Genomic DNA, 5,379 nt, shown 5'->3' with positions numbered 1-5,379 from the left:
GGTGTGGTACTTGAGGTTTTATTGTTTGTAACAATAGCACAACCTATCTAAAGCTGACTAATACATTACTCCATAGCATGTGTTTTGTTTCCCTTATGTTTACTCTACACAAATGCTCACTTTCACCTGGTTAAGTTCTACTCATTCTCTAGGTCTCTAATTAAATATCACTTCTTTGGAGAGGTGGTTCTTGACCACCCAGTCTAATTTATGGCCCCTCTCCACCACACACATATATACCATTATTTTCTCCTATGGTATTTGTATTATTACCTTCTCAGACACTTCACTCAATTGTAATCATATATAGATTAGTTTATTATTGGCATGCTCTACTTGACTGTAAGCTCATGAAGATCTGAATCATGTCTATTTTTGCCCACTATTGTGTAATGCCTGTCACACAGTAGTTGCTCAGTGGGTATTTGTGGAATAAGTAATGAACAAATAAATAACTTGTTGACATGGTTGTTGGGTCATAAAGCAAAAAGGTAGGGGGATGCTATGATTAGGGGAAATAATGTCCCTGAAGAACCTTTTAGGTGCAAAGATTAACTACTAATTTTTTTTTTCTTTTTGGTCCTTCTCTTTCAAGGAAACTTTGAAAGTAGTGGCACTTTTCAAAACCCTTAAAAACAGATTCACTCACTAATAGACTGCTACAGCCTCGCAGATTTCTTGCCTAATACCAGGGAAGCCCGAGGAAGTCTGTAGATAGACTAGATGGGCTCTTTTGTAAGAAAAGAGAACTGTTGTCACAGAATGCTTAGATATAATATAGAGTCAGAAAGTCACCTGCCTTTCCTGTTTTGGGTGGTTGATGAAATGTAGTGAGAACCAAGAAGGAGGGAAAGAGAAAGAGATAACCTGGAAATGGCAATTATGGGCTGGGTGTAGTGGCTGACTTTCTGATCCAAACCAGAAAAATCAGAGCTACTTCCCCTCACTTTATCTGCCAAGGGACCACTTAGGAGGTGGCTCTGGGCTGTATCACACTAAACTGGCAATCAAGAGTTTGAAGGTTTTCGCAAAATTTTCAGCTTCTATGTGACAAGGACATACACATATCTGCATGCTCAGGTGGTGGGAGGGAGGAGGAAGCAATAATTCTGTATTTTATATTGTAAAATTTCTTGTATGGAGAAATACACAAGGTCCCACAACTTGAATTGTTGAAACACACAGTGAACCCTAATGTGAAGGAAATAGTGGGTGAAGCCAATGACCCATGAAGCCCTTTGCTACAAGGATGCCCATTAATCCCTTGACTCTAAAGTTCCTGTGATCTGTGACTCCAGAACACATAGACAGGGTAGGTTCTTAGGCAGAGCAGAAGAGTAGACACTTACAAGGATATAGTGCACTTTTAAAAAGTAAAATAATTCTAATAAAAAGCAGGCAGCATAATTGCCCTGACTTACACCCTATGACATTTGATAATAATGTGGATGGTACATTACAAATAAGTTCCACATTTACAACTCTGCCTTGATATTTACACTTCTTAAATTGTTTAGGGAGGTGGTTCCTGGATGCTGGAGGCCCGTATAAAACATATTAGCATAATTGGAGTATAGCCAAATCCGTCAGTGTACATTGCAGATACTTGTTAAAAGTTTGACCTTGGAAGAAAAACCTTCCTCCTTGTCTTCAATCAGTCATCAGCTCCCGAAAGCACTCCTCTGAAATCAACTTCCATTCATCTGTAGTTAGGAGAGTTTGTCCTCAATGCTGACCTTAGGCAGGCCCTCAGTTTCCAGGACAGTGATGAAGGCTATGTTGTCACCTGGATGAGGAAATTAGTTGTGATTTTCCATTACCTGTATCAAACATTCCTTTTCATTTGTTTAAGTCACTGAGAGTTGACACTACACATTAGTTCATTGAACAATAGCTTTGTGTAAAGGCCCAGAGATGAATGAGATGGTTGTTGTCTTCAGGAAACATACTGTAGTCAAGGACACAGACAACTAACTTTAGTAAAAGGCAGAATGAAATAAAGGCCATAATAGGAGTGTGAGCAAATTGCTGTGTGAGCATAGATAACACAATTTATTTTAATGAGAGAAGGAGATTTAAGGAAGTTTTGTGTTTATCATTGGCAAGCTCCAGTGAAAAATCCAGTGCAGCATGGCTGGAGGGATTGTGAAGAGGTTTCAACATTACATTTGAGTCTGCTCCTGAGAATGTTGAAGCCCATACTAGTTTTAGAATTAAGAGGAACAAAAATTTTTGAAATGGGTCAAGGAAGGCAGTTTAGGAAGCAATCTCTAATGGTATAAAACATAGGTCCAGTGGTGACCAACTTCTGCGCCTGACTGGATATTAGGGGAAAGGGACTAATACAAGATGCTTCTGGTGTTTCTAGCCTTAGAGACTGGGATGATACAGTACACATATGGAAAAGGGCAGTCTAGATGGAAGGATCAGTTTGCTAGAGAACATACTTGGTTGGGACCATACTGAGTTTAGTGTGTGAGATATCATTTATAGACTGGAGGTGGTTCAGGGATTCAGAAGGAATTGCAGAGTCATCTGCTTATAGGAATTTGTCAAAGCCATGGAAATGGTAAGTTGACACTGGTAGTGGGGAGAATACAAATGAATGCTGGAGATACTGCTTTTATTTAGTTAAAGATAATCGTTAATAGAACTGAGAGGGAAAAAAAGAGGACTGAGAAATTTTCTGAGTGGCGGGAAGCGATAGGACTAGGTGTTCATTGTAGAAAAGTGGGAGAATTTAAGTAGGATGAGGATTAAGAGGAATTTATACTTGATAACTAGGTAGTTGTTGATAGTCTTGAAGGAGAGAGATTCATGGGAAGGTTGCTATTTTTCTTTGATAGGGTTCTTGAGGATGCTTGTAGACTAGAAAGGAGATAATGGAATAATGGAAACAAAAAGTGAAAGTCCTTTTGAAAATGGTACCACACACTATAAGATCACAGCAAGTCAGCTTTTTATCCCAGACGCTCTGGAGTTGAAGGTCATTGATATCTAACAAATGCTATGATTGTTATCATTATACTGAATTCTGCTGAGGGACCTTACCCATGACCCCTTTCATTTCCTTTTCCTCCCTCCCCCAAGCACTGCAATAAGTGCTACCAGTTATTTAGCCAGGATAAATACTCCATTACTTGATTTTTGTCAGGAAGTCTAGGCCACTGTGCTACTATGCCAAGGGTTTCCAAAAACTATTCAAAGTGAAAATGCATAGTATTTGGGTATTTTAATTCCTATTGTGGTATTTGAGGTTTTGCAGGACAACAGAAGGACAATAACACAAGGTATTTGCCAGGGGCTAGGGGCAGGAATAAGATAGAGCAGATTCATAAAACAGGTTCCCTTTCCAAAAAAAAGAACAAAAGAATATTAGCTAAAATAAAGTCATTCAGTGTTCCCTGTACCTAGCAATTGAATGTATTGAGAAGGGAAGCCTTATGGTTCTTTGACTAGAAAGGTATTTAGCATAAAGGGGATAGATTTGTGCACAGTTTGGAAGTTTGAGAGACTCCTGGGAAAATAGTATAAAACAGGAGAATTTGCTGTTCTTTTAGAGAGTAATAACTGTTCCAGAACTTCTTAAACATATGGTTTAAAATATTAACCAGACACTTCAGAAGTTCTAGCTATGAACTAATTAAAGCTTTTTCTATAAATTATACTTCATGTAAATGCCTTTTTCCTGTATGAGTCCAAAACTGAATGAGTACATTTTAATGTCCATTCAATGTTTGTCAGTTTGTTTCTTCAAACAGCCATTCAGTGCTTTTCAGTATTATTAAAAAGAAGAGAAAAAAATAGGAAAGGGAGAAAGAAGGAAAGAAAAAGAACACAACATGGAGAGCCTACCTTTGCCCTTCTTACCATAATCATTATATCACTGAATAAGTTCTTTTTCAGAATCATGTTTTCCTGCCTGTTGTCATTATGACTTGATGCTACTTGTATATAAGCCTTCTCTAAGCCATTCAACAGTACAGATAATGGGACTGTATCAAGTGTCAGAGCAGCAGCTGTGCATATCCATGGTATCATTGCAAAGATGAGCTCTCCTTGCGTTCAATTTTTTGGTTGAAAGCAGCCCATCAATCACTCGGGTCCAAAACAGTGTCAGGTTTGTACCCTTCCTTTCCTCATACCCTCAACATCTAACTAATTGCCAGTTCTTTAGATGCCTCTTGGATCTGTCCCACTGATGCTATCCTAGTTTAGGCCCTCACTATTTACCAAAAGTATTTCAATAGCCTCCAACAAAGTTGGCCTTCTATGACCTCTCCCTCGCCCTAGGCTTCCAGCATCTTCTTCCTTAAGTGTTCCATTATCATTGTTTTCCTCAAAATCCCTCAGTATTTCCCTACCATTTATAGAATAAAGCCCCAAATACACAACCACTGGAGCCTTGCATGGACCTTACACTCTAGTCAAACTGAATTATTCGATATTCCCTGCATATGCATAATGAAATTTATACTTCTGCCCATGCCTTCCCTTCCTCCTCAAAAATCCTCAAAAAAGAAAAAAAAACCTAAGCTTCATGAGAGTAGGGATCATATCTACTTGATTCATTATTATGTTCTCAGAATCTAGCATTGTGGTTAATACATGGTAGGTGCTCATTAAAAACTGAATAAATAAAAGCTTCGTATATCCAAATCTACTTACCCTTTAAATTTCAGTTCAAATACCACTGTGCCAAAAAAAGTCTATACTGATATCCACTTCCCACATCAATACCTATACTTCATATCTCTCAAACTAAGTGATCTGTTTTTTCCTTAACTCCCATAGGCCTTTTCTATCCCATTCTTATGACATTGTTCACTTTCTTTCCACCTTGGCAATTCTTTTTGTACATGTCTCATCTCCCACTAGACTGTGAGACTCCTGAAGGCAAGAGCTATGTTTAATGCATAATTGTGCCCTAAAAAGCACTGTTCATTGAATGGGCACTCAATTAGAATAGCCACACTGGAGGCTTTAGAAAATTAGAGAAGTTAAGGGTTTATTATTATCTCTAATAATATGATAAGAGCTTTAGTGCTTTGCTCATAAACATCAAAAGGTGAAAATATTGTCTGGACTCAATTAACCAAAACATAGGTGAACACATTGGCTTGAACCTCTATTAGTCAAGATATATGGTTACCATGGCTTGAGATTGAATCTGGCTAATCTCTAAAACTAGAAAGTCATGATTCACATAATTCATGAATTTCCAAGTTGTTTTCTCCTACAATGCATAGTAACTATAATAATATTTTATTTGGGACTCCAGACACCTAAATAAATTCAGACTTTTAATGGGATCTTCAGATATACATTTCCTTTTATTATAAATCAAAGCTATACACCATGTTACATGAATTACATATA

The sequence above is a fragment of the Martes martes genome (assembly GCF_963455335.1).
Source record: "Martes martes genome assembly, chromosome: X".
Taxonomy (NCBI): Eukaryota; Metazoa; Chordata; class Mammalia; order Carnivora; family Mustelidae; genus Martes; species Martes martes.
Note: the sequence above shows the minus strand (reverse complement) of the source record.